Genomic DNA, 19,111 nt, shown 5'->3' on the forward strand with positions numbered 1-19,111 from the left:
CCAACGTGCAGGCTTTGAGCCGGGGGGCAACAAGAATTGCCACCCCAGCCCGTCGCCTCTCACTGCGTGCAACGCCATAGTGGAAGAGAGTCCAGCCCCTCTCGAGAGAACTGGTTCCAAAGCCATTGCTGTGCGTTGAAGTGAGTCCGACTATATCGAGCCGGAACTTCTCCACCTCGCGCTCCAGCTCAGGCTCCTTCCCCACACGTCCCAAGAGCTATCTTATGTAGCCGAAGATCGGACCGCCAAGTGCCCTGCCTTCGGCCTCCGCCCAGCTCACACTGCACCCGACCTCTATGGCCCCTCCCATGAGTGGTGAGCCCATTGAAGGGGGGACCCACGTTGCTTCTTTGGGCTGTGCCCGGCCGGGCTCCATGGGGACAGGCAAGGGAAATCTGAGTCCTTGTTTTTTCATTTCCATAAAGGTCTTTGAGCTGCTCTTTGTCTGATCCCTCACCTAGGACCTGTTTGTCTTGGGACACCCTACCAGGGGGCATAGAAGTCCCCGGACAACATAGCTCCTAGGATCATTGGGACACACAAACTCCTCTATCACGATAAGGTGGCAGCTCAGAAAGGAGCTAAGCTAAACTAATCTTAAAATAATGTTGAGCTAAGATACAATAAAATAAGCAGAGCAAAGCCAAGCATACACAATAAGTTAGGGGAGTGAGCTAAGATAATAAAAAATAAAAAAAAGAGCTAATAAAATTAACATGAGGTAGGATTAGCTTGGTTAAATAAAAAAGGGAAAATTATCAAATAAACTAAATTGAGATAAAAGTTGTACGAGAGTAACTAACAAATTGCAGACCTTTGCTAAGAGAAACCACGATAAGATAAAACATTTGATTAATTTAATGGCGAAGCTAAAAAAAAGCTGCACAAAACCAAGTTAAAGTAAGCGGAACTATAATAAGATAAATTAGTCAACTAAACTAAGATGAGCAAAACAATAAAAAAAAAAAAACGCTGTTATCAAAAGTAACATAAAATAGGTCAAATTGATTAATTGGAAGTGAGAATGAGCTAAACTGACCTGCTGTACTAAACTAAGAAAAACGAAAATTATCAGGCTAAAATAGCTCGGCCAATTTGAGATAAAATAAGATCAATTAAGTTTAATATATGTTAAACTCAACCTAGCTAAAGCTTTTAAAAAGATTAAATCAACTAAAGCGAGGTCAACTGAGATTAAATTAATACATTTAAACTACGATGAATTCAGCTAAACTAAGCAGAACATAATTGAGCTGAAATAAACATCTAATAAGAACATAGCTAAGACGAAATGATATATGAGGAAATTAAAACAGCTAATAATACAAAACAAGCTAAATTAGCCAACAGGAGCTAATTTGCACTAAGATTAAATGAATATAAACTAAGCTTAAATGAATTCAACTAAACTAAGATTAACCTAAGGTTGACCTGAATTAAACAAAATGAGAAAATTACTAAAATAAAATAAGATATGATGAACTCAAAGCAGCTAACACACAAAAAAGGTCAAAATTAGCCAAAAGGAGTGTAGCTGAGAAAATCCAAATAAACTTCCATCCATCAATTTTCTACCGCTTGTCCCTTTTTGGGGTGGCGGGGGGGTCGCTGGAGCCTATCTCAGCTGCATTCGGGCGGAAGGCGGGGTACACCCTGGACAAGTCGCTACCTCATCACAGGGCCAACACAGATAGACAGACAACATTCACACTCACATTCACACACTAGGGCCAATTTAGTGTTGCCAATCAACTTATACCCAGGTGCATGTCTTTGGAGGTGGGAGGAAGCAACATAATGAATAAAAATAAAATATTTGTAATAAAAAATACATTAAGATATTAAAATGTATATATTACGTTTGAATATTAATGTAAGGACCATCCTCATCCATCACATTAACAGAGAATACATGAGGTAGAAGTAAATAAATAAATACATTTGTTTTTGTTGTGTATTCATTTTATGAGACTTCAAAGAAGAAAGCAACAAATGTTAGCAAAAAAAAAAAAAAGACAATTCTCATTCTGTTTTTGTTGGTTGCCTGCTTTTCTTTGAAAGCGTTTGAATTGTTAAGTGAGCTCCATTCTTCTGCCTTATTAGCTCACGCTGGACTTAAAACATGCTTTATGTTCCTTCATCATTTCAAGCTGTATTAAAACAGAAATAATCATTTCAGAATTGATTTCAACACAGTTCTATCATCATTTTATTTAGTATGTACTGCATTTTATTTAAAACTGTACTTTATATTCATATATACTTCTTTAAAACTCTGCATACTTACACACATACTGTATGTAGTCATATTCATTATACATTTCACTAGAGCTAAAATACTTTATATAAATCATACACATGTAGTGTCGTCTACACTACCGCTCAGTCCCGTCATCACACAAACAGCACTGAGGCGACTCAGCGTGAGGAGAATACACAAGTCATGTTTAGTTACTCACATGGCGAGAATATGCATTAAAACTAACATGTGTCTGCTTCACTAAAGGTCATCACAGGGCGAGCAGTATAGAAAGCATTGACAGAAATCAGAGACTTCCCAACGCCAAAAAAAGCAACCAAACAAAAGAGTTTGGAAGACAATAGATTCTTAAAACACTAAACTCCAGGCCGCTCTATTTTATGCATGTGTTTCTCTAAAATGAAATAGGCCAAATTGTGTGGAACAGGCAAAAAGGATTGTCGACAACAAGCAGCAAAAAAAAAAAAAAGTGATTTTGAACAGTAACACAGGAGGTGAAGCAGTAAAAAAGCCCTTTGTGATCACGGAACCTACAGGAACAGTATGGCATCAATCCCTCCACTTGTGCTATGACACCAATAAAGTACAAAAAAGTGACTTGCAGTCTGCAATGGGAGTAATAAAAACACTGTTATTCCTCTCCATGTTTACATTTTCAGAACCACAAGGTACAATTTCAAGTATTAGGGCCACACTGAAAAGAAGAAAATGATACCACAAGAAAAGAAAAAAAAAAGTTATGAGGGCAGAGTTGAGGTAAAAAAGTTCAAAGCCACGATTTTACATTAAAAAGTTAAAATATTACAAGAAAAAAGTAATTATGCGAAAGTCAGAAATAAGTCACAATAATAATGGTTTGAATTATTATGTAAATTAAGTCAACATTAAGTGATGTCTGCAACTGGCTGGCGACCAGTCCAGTTGCCCAAAGTCAACTGGGATAGACTCCAGCTTGAACCCTTAAACCTACACTACCGTTCAAAAGTTTGGGGTCACATTGAAATGTCCTTATTTTTGAAGGAAAAGCACTGTACTTTTCAATGAAGATAACTTTAAACTAGTCTTAACTTTAAAGAAATACACTTTATACATTGCTAATGTGGTAAATGACTATTCTAGCTTTAAATGTCTGGTTTTTGGTGCAATATCTACATAGGTGTATAGAGGCCCATTTCCAGCAACTATCACTCCAGTGTTCTAATGGTACAATGTGTTTGCTCATTGGCTCAGAAGGCTAATTGATGATTAGAAAACCCTTGTGCAATCATGTTCACACATCTGAAAACAGTTTAGCTCGTTACAGAAGCTACAAAACTGATCTTCCTTTGAGCAGATTGAGTTTCTGGAGCATCACATTTGTGGGGTCAATTAAACGCTCAAAATGGCCAGAAAAAGATAACTTTCATCTGAAACTCGACAGTCTATTCTTGTTCTTAGAAATGAAGGCTATTCCATGCGAGAAATTGCTAAGAAATTGAAGATTTCCTACAAAGGTGTGTACTACTCCCTTCAGAGGACAGCACACACAGGCTCTAACCAGAGTAGAAAAAGAAGTGGGAGGCCGCGTTGCACAACTGAGCAAGAAGATAAGTACATTAGAGTCTCTAGTTTGAGAAACAGACGCCTCACAGGTCCCCAACTGGCATCTTCATTAAATAGTACTCGCAAAACACCAGTGTCAACATCTACAGTGAAGAGGCGGCTGCGGGATTCTGGGCTTCATGGCAGAGTGGCAAAGAAAAAGCCATATCCGAGACTGGCCAATAAAAGAAAAAGATTAAGATGGGCAAAAGAACACAGACATTGGACAAAGGAAGACTGGAAAAAAGTGTTGTGGACGGATGAATCCAAGTTTGAGGTGTTTGGATCACAAAGAAGAACGTTTGTGAGACGCAGAACAACTGAAAAGATGCTGGAAGAATGCCTGACGCCATCTGTTAAGCATGGTGGAGGTCATGTGATGGTCTGGGGTTGCTTTGGTGCTGGTAAGGTGGGAGATTTGTACAGGGTAAAAGGGATTCTGAATAAGGAAGGCTATCACTCCATTTTGCAACGCCATGCCATACCCAGTGGACAGCGCTTGATTGGAACCAATTTCATCCTACAACAGGACAATGACCCAAAACACACCTCCAAATTGTGCAAGAACTATTTAGAGAAGAAGCAGGCAGCTGGTATTTTATCGGTAATGGAGTGGCCAGCGCAGTCACCAGATCTGAACCCCATTGAGCTGTTGTGGGAGCAGCTTTACCGTATGGTATGCAAGAAGTGCCCATCCAACCAATCCAACTTGTGGGAGCTGCTTCTAGAAGCGTGGGGTGCAATTTCTCCAGATTACCTCAACAAATTAACAGCTAGAATGCCAAAGGTCTGCAATGCTGTAATTGCTGCAAATGGAGGATTCTTTGACGAAAGCAAAGTTTGATGTAAAAAAAATCTTATTTCAAATACAAATCATTATTTCTAACCTTGTCAATGTCTTGACTCTATTTTCTATTCATTTCACAACGTATGGTGATGAATAAGTGTGACTTACACACAATTGTTTGGGTGACCCCAAACTTTTGAACGGTAGTGAACCCTTAAACCTAAATTAATGGATAGTACGTAAAAACAAGTCAAAATAATACATGGAAAAAGTAACAATAATGTCTTACAGTAGTATTATGAGAAAAAAGTCCAAATACATGTACAAAAAAGTCATATTACCGGTAATTGAAAAATTACGTCGTCACATTATTACAAGGTAAGTTGCATTATAAAAAAAACAAAAAAAAACAAAAAAAGTCTAAATATTTGGCAAAAAGAGTCATATAAAATGAAAAAGGTGAAATAGTACAATAAAAAGTCAAAATAATAAGTACAGTAGTAGTGAAATAGTAAAACTTTCATTCTAAACATAATATGGCAGGAAAAGTTGTGTTATCATAATCAAAAACGTTTGAATAGTTCAATAAAGTTCAAATAGGTATACTCAAAAGCCATAATATTATGATTAAAATCGAGAAAAAGTATTATTACACATCTTAAAATCTTATGGAAAAAATATATTGTGAGAGGAAAAGTCTCAATGGTCAAAATACTTCAAAATATTTCATTATATTATGACAGAATATCTGTGATAAAAGAATTTCCAAAAGGTGACATACAGTATTACGAGAAAAAAATATTTTGATACCGTTGCCTTCTTGTTAATCACAGGAATAAAGTTATTTTATTATGAAAATTAAGTCGTAATATTACAAGAAAAACAATAATATGAGGGCTGTAAAGGTAACGTGAAAAAAAAGTCAAAATATTACAGGAAGAAAGTCATTAGACATTTTTAAATTTGACAAGAATAAAGTCAGAGTATTACAAACTTAAATGAAATAATTAACATCAAACATTAATCATTTTTGTGTAATAAATCAATCAAAATGATAATACTGTGACTTCATTCTCATTACATTATGACTCATCATTTTATTTTCAGTGTCGCCCTAATACTCTTTTGTAATAAATAAAATCAAGCCTCTTTCACTTCCATAACCACAATCTGTATCACAAATTTGAATGAATTGAAAATAGTTTGAATGATTGCTCTTAATGCACCTTATATTAGTGAATCCTGTTAAACACGTAAGCTATTATATTTAGTGCTCTCAAGTAACATACATACAAACCTGTTATTAGGAGTCATTTTGGGGAGATATAGCAAATAGATAAAAAGAGAAAACATTTTTGTCACCCTCTCACTGACTTTGACCAGACTTCAAGTGACGTCACGATGGGGGTCCTTGCGTTTCTGGCAACATTTTAGTGGCGTTTACCCTTTTAGAACAGTGTGCCAATCACCCTGTCTATGAAAAGTTTTTGCATTTAGTGATTTACCTCATTTCAAAGCGGGAGTCTTTGCAGTAAATGTGCAAATAAATCAGATCAGCCTAACATCCACCGTTCTTCTTCTGGTAATGTTCCTTTTTGTCATGTGTTTTGTCATCTTTCACCCCATCACTCTTAATCCGTGTCTCTGGGGGAAGAAGTACATGAGACATGCAAAGGGGAGGAGAGGCGCCTGGGGAACCAATAAGAAAGGAAGAAAGGAAACATAAAGGGGGATAAAAATAACAAATGATATGCTTTTGAAAAGGAAAAAAGGGGTGATCCAGGTTCCTAAAGTCCTCCCTCACCTGTCAGTGAGTTTCTTCAGCGCTCTCTCGATGTTCATTCGATGCCCCACGCGAGTTACCCCCAAGTCCAAAAAGTCATCCTTGGTAAGTGAAGGCAAATGAGATCCGTCTATTTCGTTATCAATAAAACGCTCTCTATGTTCGCCCAGGTTTAGGTAAACCAGCCAGTCGGCCACGTCGTACTTGGTCCAGTAGGGCAGAGGCTTGAGGGCAAAGGGTTTGGCCGGGGGAGGCTGGTTAAGCTGGGGGAAGTTGAGGCAAGATGGGCTAGGGGGTAAGTGCAAAGGGGAGGAGGCTCCGGAGAGGTAATGAGTGGGGGAGAGAGAGCGGGAGACGAGTAGCGGGTTGGCACTTGACACACCAGAGGGGGAGAACAATGGCGGTGTTGAGGCTGAGTAGGGGTCTCCTAGGGGGGAAGAAGGGCCCGGGAATTCAAAGGGGTTGTTGTAGACAGGTGTACTGGGAAGGATGGGCAGGGAGGAGGGTCTGGGAGGGATGGGGCTAGGCTGTTCAGTGTTATAGATTAGCGGGCTGGGGGCACGGCGTCTGGACACTGATGAACGCATCTCCTTAGTGGGGCTGCACTGGAAATCGAACGTCTGCCGCCGCATCTTGGACCGATGCTTGGGCGACGTCGGGTAAGGACAGAAGGTGGGCGAATGGGGAGGGTGAGAGTGGACCGGGGAGGACGGCATTTGGGGAGAAGGGGAACGGGTCCAGTTGCGCTGCACCGGGACTTGAGGGGAAGGGGACACAGAAGGGGTGGCAGATAGATTGGGTGGGAGAACCTGATGGTGTTGAGGGGAGGAGGTGGGTAACGGGGAGATGGAGCGGCTGGTTGGGGGGCTGTGAAATGCATCTGTGAAATCTGCTGAATACCTGAAAGACAAAGATGAAACAGATCAACTAAATCATGAAAATAAATGAATGAATATATATATATATATATATATATATATATATATATATATATATATATATATATATATATATATATATATATATATGTCTTAATAAGGTTATCCAAAAAATAGTGCTCGATACCGTAGTAGAGCGCAATATATGTATGTGTGGGGAAAAAAAATCACAAGACTATTTCATCTCTACAGGCCTGTTTCATGAGGGGGGTACCCTCAATCGTCAGGAGATTTTAATGGGAGCATTCGCATATCATGGTTTATATAGGGCACAGAGTGGGTGGGTACAGGCTGGCCTAGGGGCGTGGTGATTGGTTCATGTGTTACCTAGGAGGTGTTTCCGTCTATGGCGGCATGTTGTTACAATTTCGCTGCGCTTGTTGAGGGATGACAGGTCTGGACGGTAGATAATAAACAGTTTCTCTTTCAAGCATAGGTTGCATCTTTTATTACCACTATTGTAAGGTGTGCTGGATGCAAGAATTTGCCATGTTATTGAATATTCAACATTATTGTCTTTGAGGTCCCAAATGTGTTTGCTGAGTTCTGTGGTATTTCGCAGGTTTTTGTTCCTGAAAGAAGCCTTGTGGTTGTTCCATCTGGTTTTGAATTCACCCTCGGTTAATCCTACATATGTGTCGGATGTGTTAATGTCCTTGCGTATTACCTTAGATTGGTAGACAACTGATGTTTGTAAGCATCCCCCGTTGAGGGGGCAATCAGGTTTCTTTCGACAGTTACATGCTTTGTTGGTTTTGGAGTCGTTCTGACTGGGGGTCGACGGCTCATTTGCAATTGTTTTGTTGTGGTTTGAGATGATTTGTCGTATATTGTTCATGCAGCTGTAGCTCAATTTGATGTTGTTCTTGTTGAATACTTTTCTTAGGTTGTTGTCTTTGGGAAAGTGTTTGTCAATCAGGTTGAGGAATTTGTGTCCAATGTTCGTTATTATCTACCGTCCAGACCTGTCATCCCTCAACAAGCGCAGCGAAATTGTAACAACATGCCGCCATAGACGGAAACACCTCCTAGGTAACACATGAACCAATCACCACGCCCCTAGGCCAGCCTGTACCCACCCACTCTGTGCCCTATATAAACCATGGTATGCGAATGCTCCCATTAAAATCTCCTGACGATTGAGGGTACCCCCCTCATGAAACAGGCCTGTAGAGATGAAATAGTCTTGTGATTTTTTTCCCCCACACATACATATATACAGGTAAAAGCCAGTAAATTAGAATATTTTGAAAAACTTGATTTATTTCAGTAATTGCATTCAAAAGGTGTAACTTGTACATTATATTTATTCATTGCACACAGACTGATGCATTCAAATGTTTATTTCATTTAATTTTGATGATTTGAAGTGGCAACAAATGAAAATCCAAAATTCCGTGTGTCACAAAATTAGAATATTACTTAAGGCTAATACAAAAAAGGGATTTTTAGAAATGTTGGCCAACTGAAAAGTATGAAAATGAAAAATATGAGCATGTACAATACTCAATACTTGGTTGGAGCTCCTTTTGCCTCAATTACTGCGTTAATGCGGCGTGGCATGGAGTCGATGAGTTTCTGGCACTGCTCAGGTGTTATGAGAGCCCAGGTTGCTCTGATAGTGGCCTTCAACTCTTCTGCGTTTTTGGGTCTGGCATTCTGCATCTTCCTTTTCACAATACCCCACAGATTTTCTATGGGGCTAAGGTCAGGGGAGTTGGCGGGCCAATTTAGAACAGAAATACCATGGTCCGTAAACCCGGCACGGGTAGATTTTGCGCTGTGTGCAGGCGCCAAGTCCTGTTGGAACTTGAAATCTCCATCTCCATAGAGCAGGTCAGCAGCAGGAAGCATGAAGTGCTCTAAAACTTGCTGGTAGACGGCTGCGTTGACCCTGGATCTCAGGAAACAGAGTGGACCGACACCAGCAGATGACATGGCACCCCAAACCATCACTGATGGTGGAAACTTTACACTAGACTTCAGGCAACGTGGATCCTGTGCCTCTCCTGTCTTCCTCCAGACTCTGGGACCTCGATTTCCAAAGGAAATGCAAAATTTGCATGGTTGGGTGATGGTTTGGGGTGCCATGTCATCTGCTGGTGTCGGTCCACTCTGTTTCCTGAGATCCAGGGTCAACGCAGCCGTCTACCAGCAAGTTTTAGAGCACTTCATGCTTCCTGCTGCTGACCTGCTCTATGGAGATGGAGATTTCAAGTTCCAACAGGACTTGGCGCCTGCACACAGCGCAAAATCTACCCGTGCCTGGTTTACGGACCATGGTATTTCTGTTCTAAATTGGCCCGCCAACTCCCCTGACCTTAGCCCCATAGAAAATCTGTGGGGTATTGTGAAAAGGAAGATGCAGAATGCCAGACCCAAAAACGCAGAAGAGTTGAAGGCCACTATCAGAGCAACCTGGGCTCTCATAACACCTGAGCAGTGCCAGAAACTCATCGACTCCATGCCACGCCGCATTAACGCAGTAATTGAGGCAAAAGGAGCTCCAACCAAGTATTGAGTATTGTACATGCTCATATTTTTCATTTTCATACTTTTCAGTTGGCCAACATTTCTAAAAATCCCTTTTTTGTATTAGCCTTAAGTAATATTCTAATTTTGTGACACACGGAATTTTGGATTTTCATTTGTTGCCACTTCAAATCATCAAAATTAAATGAAATAAACATTTGAATGCATCAGTCTGTGTGCAATGAATAAATATAATGTACAAGTTACACCTTTTGAATGCAATTACTGAAATAAATCAAGTTTTTCAAAATATTCTAATTTACTGGCTTTTACCTGTATATATATATATATATATTCTGAGCAAGTTCAAATATTCTACATTAAGGTAAAAAATTATTTGTTTTTGACAATCATGATATATTTTCTGAGTACTGTAAATGTTGCAATTCTTCTATAGTCGGAGGGTACATGGCAAATAAAAGCAAATGGATCTTTATTTTAATTTGATTGGCATCAACAGCTGTGGCTGTAGGCAAGCTGCTGATTTTTTTGATCATCTCCACAATGGCAGTACACATACATTGTATTTGCAGTATCATGAATGGTCAGCACCCAGCTGCTTTATCTAGTGCTGCATGCGTTTTAAAATGTCCCTATGCCTTTAGATTCAAGAGATTGGAGAAAAGAAAAAAAGTACAAACAAATCAAAATTTTGAGACATGTTTGTAAATATCCCTGTGTATCCTTGATGTATGAAAGAATGTGAAATAAAATATAATACAAATTTAACTTAAAAAAAAACCCATAAGGAAAATACATTTCCATTCGGAGTAACAACCAAAGTTATGGCCAAAAATAGAGCGAAGATTTACCTGAAAGGACGAAAAAGAGCAGAATATACCCTGAGGGTTAAGGAAGTAAGTATATTTCAGATTTTATTACGTATTATTGGTAAAGAAACAGAAATTGGTCAAATATAGAATGTGCCTGGTAATCTTGTAGTCAGAAATATCGATTTGACCTCAATATAAGACGTTATCCACCCTGTAAAGATATTTGGGGTCTGCAGATTTATACATGCAAACCAAGTGGTGCCGAGTTAGGGCTTTTGCACACACCACTGCACCACAAAAAACTGAACTTTAAACCACATTAGATATCTTACAGTTCACTTTTTGCAGTGTATAAAACAAACATAAACCTCAACAAAGAAGCAAATCTTTTTTGAAAAATAAATAACCAACCTGTGCATGGTGGGTGACTTGGGGGCGTGTCCCCAGTCGTCCATACTCCTCATGCTACTCATGTGTTGAAGCTTGGAGCTCAGCTCGTTGATGATGCTCGCCTTTACACCTGACAGAGGTGAGTGAAGCCTGCGTCCATCCAAAGCCATAGCGCCTCTCTGGAGATGCCCATGATCGTCCACTTCGCCCCAGCCCGCTGACCGAGGCTCAACAGGCCTGTCTAAGCAGGCAGCCAGAGTGGCGCTGAAGTCGTCCCCCATTCTGGCTCTATTCTGCATATGTCTCCCTTCATCAGGTAGCGCTACATCTAACCTGATATTGTCTGGGATGTTATGTCTATGCAGTTGTAAAGGAGCAGGGTTGGTGCTGTTTTGCCTACGTAGTGCAACAGGCAAGACCCTCCCTCCCCCCTCCTTATAATGGGTCATCTTTGGAAACGCAGGGTTTGCCAGTTTGGTGTTCTGTATCTCAAATGTTTGCACACCTGAGTAAGCTGTGGATGGATCTTGAGGCACTCCCCTTCTTTCTCCCTCACCTCGACTCCTTTCTCCTCTCAGCCCTGTCAATCCAAGTATTTCGATATGATGGTCACTGCTGCTGTGACTGTCCAGCTCCTCAATCCCAGAATCCACCACTGCATCCTGCCATTCTCCACTTTGGGGTACATTGGCAGGGTAGTGTATGTGGTTAGCTGCTTTCCCCCCTGTGCTGTAGCCACTTTTGTGTCCTCCCACAATCATGCTGTAGTCCGAAGCCGTAGAGGTTGTTGTGGTTGAGGCGGCCACGGTGGCTGTCATAGTAGTGGTGGCATATGTCATGGTAGTGGTGAGGGTGGCCGTGCCTCTGTCGTGGGCTGTGGTGTAACCCCCCGCCACTGGGTCGTCAGGGCCGCTGTAATATGTGTGAGAATGGGACATGGGTTGGGGTCTGTGTAGCAATGTGGCAGCAGTGGAGGTGCTTGTGGAGGTGGGAGGGTATATCTGTGGAGATGGTGAAGACGGCGAGAGAGCAGCTTGTGTCAGGTTAGCCACCTCACTGTCATAAGAGGTAAGGCTGGAGGTGGCAGAGTCACCCCCCTGCGAAGAAGATTGGGGAACACTGGAGGGTTTAGGAGATGGAAGAGGAGGTGGTGGTGGAGCAGATCGTTGACTAATGTGTTGGAACTGCTGGTGGTAATCCTTCACTCTTTCATTCTTACCATTTGCAAACTGTAAAGGCGGAGGCAAAGGTTCTGCAAAGACAAACTCTTCATCTATGTCTATAGAGGGAGCTGGAGGAGGCAGTACCACCATTCCCAAGTTGCTGGTTTCCGCTTTTGTCCCCCCCATATAGTCAGTGGCCTGTGCATGTGCTGTCTGGACGGTGTACTGAGGGATGTAGTTAGTGTTAGGAGTATTGTCCATCTGCAGAAAGGAAGGCCTGCGAGGGGCAGCCTGACCTGGATGTGGATGAGCCTGTATGGGTTGAACATGTTTACTATCATGTGTCTCCTTTTCACTCTCTCTGGGGTTTTCTGGGTAATATTGGCTCGAATATTGGCTGTTTTTGTCCTCAGAGAAACGAACTCTAAGACCCTCTCTAGATCCTCCATCCCTGTCCCTCTCTATCTTCTCCCCTCCTCCTCCCGTGCGTAAAATTCTAGGTGACTGAGGCCGACTTAGAGACGCGGGTGAGGTGGTTGCACTGGGGGAGCTCAAGTGGAGGGAGACAGGTGATGTGTAGGTGGATTGTGTAGGCGTTGCAAAAAGAGAGGGCGTTGGGGTTTGAGCTGGGGTGGTGAACGCTCCCACTGTGGACTGCTGTCGACCAAAGTGTCTCTCCTCTCGCCGAGTCCTGCGGTCATCCTTGAGGGCGCGCTCCCTAGCGGCGAGCGCAAGCCCAAGTGGAGATGAAGGATCCAGAACCTTGCCTGTGAGCGGGTGAATGAAAGTAGTAGCAGGCTGGGAGCCGTACATTGATGGAGCCGACTTGGGTTGACCATCTTGACTGAAGACAGGAGATGAATACTCTGGAAGGCCAAAGGCTGGGGGCATGCTGCTGGAATAGTGGACATAGTTGTCGCCAGAAAACATGCCCTCATCTATAGACTTGGATGGTCTGAGTCGAGGAGTTGGTACTTCCATTTGAGAGCTCTGCAGCGGTTGAATCCTTGCACTTAACGCTTCTCCTCCCTCCCCCGCGCCTCCTCCGGCCTCCCCTTGGATGTCTTCCTCCGATGAGAGGAAGAAAGAAGCACTTTTTCTTCTCATGTCGCGGAAACGTTCTCTCTCCCTGCGTGCCCCTCCGCTTCCAAATGTTGACGTGTAGTCTACGTTCTCCAGGTTTTGCTTCATAGAAACCGGAGGAGAAGCAATCGATTGAGGCAAGGATGTTGGGGGTTGAGGTGGCGTTGAGGTGAGTGGTGAAGGCGGAGTGGACTTTGGGCTTTCCGGAGTTTGCTCAGCAGGTGTGTGGGCCTCTGCACCGTGCGGGACCTCAGCCTCCATGCTGCTTCCCTGGCTGCTTCGGCCACTGCTGCTGGTGGAAGGAGCTTTGATGATGATTGTTGGGATGGGGATGGAGGTCTTCTCTTTGCCTGCACTACCTTTTCCCCGATGTTGTCGCAGTCCATCCTCAACTTTAGATTGTTTTGTCAAAGCTCCCCGTCCTCCCCTGCGGGCTGTCCCCCTGCCTGTCCCTCCACCTTGTTCTCGAGAGGGATGATGCTGCGGGGCTTGCTGAGCCTTGGGTTTAGCACTTGTTGGTGGTGTAGCGCTACTGTAGCCTCTTCTTAATCCCCCCATCTTGCCACCACCTCGCCTGGGTGCCTCTTGCTCCCTGCCGCACAGTCCTTCAGATTGTCTGCGGAGCGTGGGGGCCATAACCTGCTGGTTCATCCCACCTCCTCTTTCCCATTGATTAGGCTGCCCTGGTTGGGAGTGGAGCTGGAAGTGGGCCTGCGATACAGGAGGTATAGGCATGGCAGGTCCCCTCACAGGATGAGGGCCGGCGGTTAAAGGTGGCTCTGGCGCTGATGTATTTGGGGGCGGGGGGATTTCTTCCGGTCCTGGCACTGACAAGCTACGAGCCAACTTCATCGCAGGTGGGTGAAGGTACTGCCTCTCCTCCTCAGTTATACCTGAGCACAAGAACACAACATCTACAAACTTTGACTTCAAAAGGCAAATTATGCTTTTGACAGTCTTACCAATAGATTTCTGACGCATCATTACTGCATGCTGGGCTGGTTGAAAGTGTGCTTGGTTGTAGGTAAAACCAGGTCTGGACAGCACTGCATTCCCTGTGGGCTGTAGCTCGTATGTTGACTTGGCACAGAGTTGAGAGAAAATATGAGTATAATAGACACACACAAATGTACAAATTAATTAAAACTGGAAACTGATAACACTAAGAATGAAAGAACATATTGTTCTTTCATTAATTACATTACATTATAATGTACGTTTTTGGGTGTGCTCTGCTGGAAACCTCACATCAAACACCCGAGTGGTAAAAAAAGCAAAAAGTATTGCAATCTTGGGAAAAACAAAGCACATCCTGAACCATAAAAGCTTGCACACACTATTGTACACTAATATTTTCATATCTTAACTGTTGTGTGGAAGTTTGGGGTAATACTTACAAGATCAACTTACAAAAATTCTGCATATTACAAAAAAGAGCACTGAGAATAATAAACAATGATGGGTACAGGGAACACACAAATGTACTATTTTTAAAGTCACAAAAAATGTATTGCTCTGGAGAAGTTTAAAACTGCACAAGTAATTTTTAAAGCAATAAACAATCTACTACCACCGAACATCCCGTAAATGTTTAGAGTTACAAAATATAATTTGAGGGGTAAATTGAATTTAAATCATCCTTGTGTTAACGCGACTCTTAAAATTAAAAGTATGTGTGGGTTGACTTAGTGGAGTACAATTGGATGAGAAAAATCTAACAAAGCATACAAAAAATGGTGTAATGTATTTATACAAACTACATTTGATTAAATGATGAGTGGGTTTATTATTGAAAGTATATGTGAATGATATGTATCCTGTTAATGTTGTCAAGTATTATTCAAGATTATGTATTGTATTGATGATTATGAATCAGATTATCTGTATAAGCTTTTGCTTATTCCTGCTCCTTTTCAGACACACACCAAGTTTCTTTTCTTTTTATACTAATACTATTGTTTTTTGTAGATTGCCCTAGTGTGTGAATGTGAGTGTGAATGTTGTCTGTCTGTGTTGGCACTGCGATGAGGTGGCGACTTGCCCCGATTTCAGCTGGGATAGGCTCCAGCCCAACGCGACTCAGCAAGGGGCAATTGGTAGAAAATGGATGGATGGAAGATATTCTATTAGAGATGCTTTTTTTGGTTTGAATTGTGTATATCTGTAGATGGTTTGTTGTGTTCTAAATAAATTGGTGAACTAAAGTAATCAAAACTATTACTTTGGGGGTATAATAAAATAAGAACAAGCAGGAAGCAGACTATTTGTACACCCATAAACTAAACAAACGGCCAAAACCTGTGTCAGATTTGTGGGTGGTCCATTGTCAATCATTTTCAGTAAAAGGCTGTGAGGGCAGCTAAGCACCCCCACAACTAGAAGACAGAGAAAGGCCACGCTTCATTATAGATGGGAATCATTTCTGCATTAGTCACGTCCATGATTAAGTCTGTGCTATTGCCTAAAGCAGTGCAGAAACACTCTGCAGGAGTGGGAAAGAAGTACACAGCTGACGCATTTAAGGAAAAACAGCACCTTCCAAATAAAAATAAAAAAAGCATGAAGAATGCCAAATTATGATAACAGAACTGGCAGCGTTTCTTATGGGTTGCAAAAATACCTCATTGGAGACATTGGGAACAATACTCTTGCTGCGGTCTCTCTTGCCTGCATGACCTCTCTGGCCTTGGTTGTCTGACGTAATTGTGTGCTGGGCAGCAGCCAAGATTTCATCCAGTTTATCTAAGAAAAAAAAATAAAACAGCAGCAGAAGAGAAGAGACAAAGAATAAAAAGGTGAGCCAGATAAAAAGAAAGGTTTCAACCATCATCTCTCTTGATCCCTGAAGGTGCAAAAACACTCCATGACAAAAACTGTTTTCTTACTCAGTGCCATCTGATAGACTGTCCTCTTCTTATCAGCACCCTGAGAGGACTCGTAGTCTGGGACAGACAGAGACAGAGGAGACGCTAGCATCAAAGGACTCTTAATTAAGGCCCTGGGGCTTGATGGAGTCAATGATACTGCCTGATATTCACCTGCTTTCTTTTTCCACGGAGAGTTAGCTGCAGCATACATAATTGGGAAAGATAAGGTATAGGTGTGAAGAGAACTGCTGTGTCGCTAAAGTTCATACTGCAGATGAAGGGATGGAATACATACTCAGACACAAGATGGTGTGAATGCAGAGGTGATGGTGACGGGGAAATGACAATAAGAGCATTTCATTTTTGTGATTCTCCCACCTTTTTCCACTATCGAGCAGCACATTTGGTTTGTGAGGGAGGAAACAAATTGTTAGTTGAGTCACATAACAAATAACGTTCATATTGCTTGTCCTTGTTTGTTCACACTTAATATTTTGCTGTGTGCCCATACGCTCAAATGACTAATACTTGTATGGTGTATAAGAAACTGTAGAAACAGTTATAAAATGACCCCTTTAAAGCATTCAAAACACTTTTGTCTGGTCTACATAACATTCAATGGTGGTTTTTTTTTCAAAAATTGTGTTTTAAGGACTGTTTTTGAGCCGCTTTATGAGCGCCTCTTCAGGATGCGACGTTTTTTGGGTGGTCTTATTTAATGCCTCCACTTTGACAGCGTCTTCTCCCTGCCCACTTTGTTGTAGTTTTTAGCGCTTGCATAGCGAGTCTACTGACAGATATAAGTTAGAACTACACGCTACTTCGTATTAGAAATGGCAACAGCAGAGGATACATGTGTATGTACGAGCTAGTCTACCCACAACAAGAGGATAGCGAAAAAGGAGCTTATTGGCTACAGCGCGGACAATAATGGCGGGCGCATGCAAGGCACTCTCGGCACATATATACTATATTTGAATAACCTGTTCACGGTTTTCCCAATTTGTGACGTCACCAATTGTGCAAATTCCAAACAGCTCGTTTGGCGGAAGTAGGAAAGAAGGCAATATTGTGTTATAAATATCTCTGCAATGCCTTCACGATTTGATTTAAAATTTTCGGGACTTTTGCAGATCCCAAATAAACAACAGCGAGTACAAATAGGTAAGAAAAGTTAGTTTTGCATAATAGGTCCCCATTAAAAAAAAACTCCATGGAAGACATAAGAACATATTTTCTTTTGTGTATGTTCTTTCCAGTCCCTTCTTCAGCATCCGGTTGTTTGTACTCGTCATCTTACCCATGTCTTCCAGCTCTGATGTCATTGACTTGGAGCGCAGGGCGATGGCAGGAGGAGTCAGCCTTTTCGTCTGCTGCGGGGCTGCCAAGGGAAGCCAGCCAAATGCAGATTTGATGTTGAAAAAAACTTCTTGCATACACACGCAGTCGCCACTAACAGCAACATGGCGTGTATGTCGAAATAAACATGCCATCTTTGGAAGCTAGAAAAATGTGACGCAAACCTCTCTTTCGAGTCGTATCCTCCAGCTCAGGGTTTCTGGCAACCATCACGACTTTCACCATTAGGCTGTTGCCACCCTGTCGGATCATGTTGACCACCTGCCGGTGTCCTACCTTCACCACATTCTGACCGTTCACCTGCGAAATATTAACAGAAGAGGTCAGATGTTTAAAGTTGCTGATTCCAGGGGGCAGAATGGTTTGGTTCAGCACAGATCAAATAATCTGATTTTAGTTTTTTAATGTCAGGAAGTCTATGAATGTTCTCATTCATCCAGGTCATTGTAAGCTCAGGGTATTCAATCGATTGCAACTGAACTGCTTGGTTTTTCTTGGAAGACGCTTCGCCTCTCATCCGAGGAGGCTTCATCAGTTCATGCTCATAGACTTAGATTGGTCTGATCTAGTCTAGCGTCTATACTACAAAACCCTCCTGGTCATGGAGTATAAAAATTTGGGTTTTCGGCACCAGCCGCTAGACTAGATCTGTCGCTAGTCTAGATCTGTCGCTAGACTAGATCTGACCAATCTATGAGCACGAACTGATGAAGTCTACTCGGATGAGGCGAAACGTCCTGCAAGACAAACCAAGCAGTCCAGTTGCGATCGATTGAATGCCCTGAAATTAATGTCAGCAAGTAATACTGCTCTGATTAGACTATGAACCTTGCAGTCCTTCCCCCCTTTGTGGTAGGGAGGTGAGTTAATATCTGCTTGGGACCTGCGTACAGCAGATGTGTTGGGAAGATCCATTCATGTTTATGTCTTCTTCAAATATTACAACAATATTATTGTGCGCAGACAAGTATTTTTAGAGAGTTAAAACATCATTCCTAGTTTCGGCTGTCAGACCTTCTCAGCACGGTCGCGTTACGTCTCTAAAATCAGCTGGCGTGTTTTAGCCTCACACAGCTCTTATTATATAAAATCAATTTGTCCGTACACAATAATATTTTACTAATAGTGTTGGTAGGATGTTCTAACATGGGAGACGTAATTGAGGCTCGTCAAGCCACTACACAGTCAGACATAGAGCTTGCCGTGCTACTGCTAACACGCGCCTCTGGTCGATGTGGCTTTCCTCTTGAAAAGGGTAATGATCCTTCTGCAGGTTCGCATATAGAAAAGTTTTTTTACATCCCTTATTCAAGTTTGATGTCGTCTTTGTGCTATGCGCCAGAGCCAAGGTCCTCACATACTGTGGTTTACTCTTTTTCTGAGGTGGAAATTAGTTTTTCTTTTGTTCACTTTAATAAGACTGTACAAGATTCCTTTCATAAGTACATTTAATTAACTTTGGAATATTTACGTTTAAGTGCTAGAGCCCTTTTTTAAGTGACTTTACTGACCCCCAGTAACCAGTCAGCATACACTACTACATACAGTATCACCATCTGTTCATTTCTCTTAAAAAACACACCATAGATCTGACT

General features: G+C 41.9%; 1 pseudogene; it reads right to left on the reverse strand.

Moving 5' to 3' along the window:
* Nucleotides 1-6,410: 6,410 nt before the first annotated feature.
* The window catches only part of LOC133610863 (SH3 and multiple ankyrin repeat domains protein 1-like), a 42,590-nt pseudogene continuing 29,889 nt past the window's right edge, over nt 6,411-19,111 (reverse strand).

This window comes from Nerophis lumbriciformis, linkage group LG11 (assembly GCF_033978685.3).
Source record: "Nerophis lumbriciformis linkage group LG11, RoL_Nlum_v2.1, whole genome shotgun sequence".
NCBI lineage: Eukaryota > Metazoa > Chordata > Actinopteri > Syngnathiformes > Syngnathidae > Nerophis > Nerophis lumbriciformis.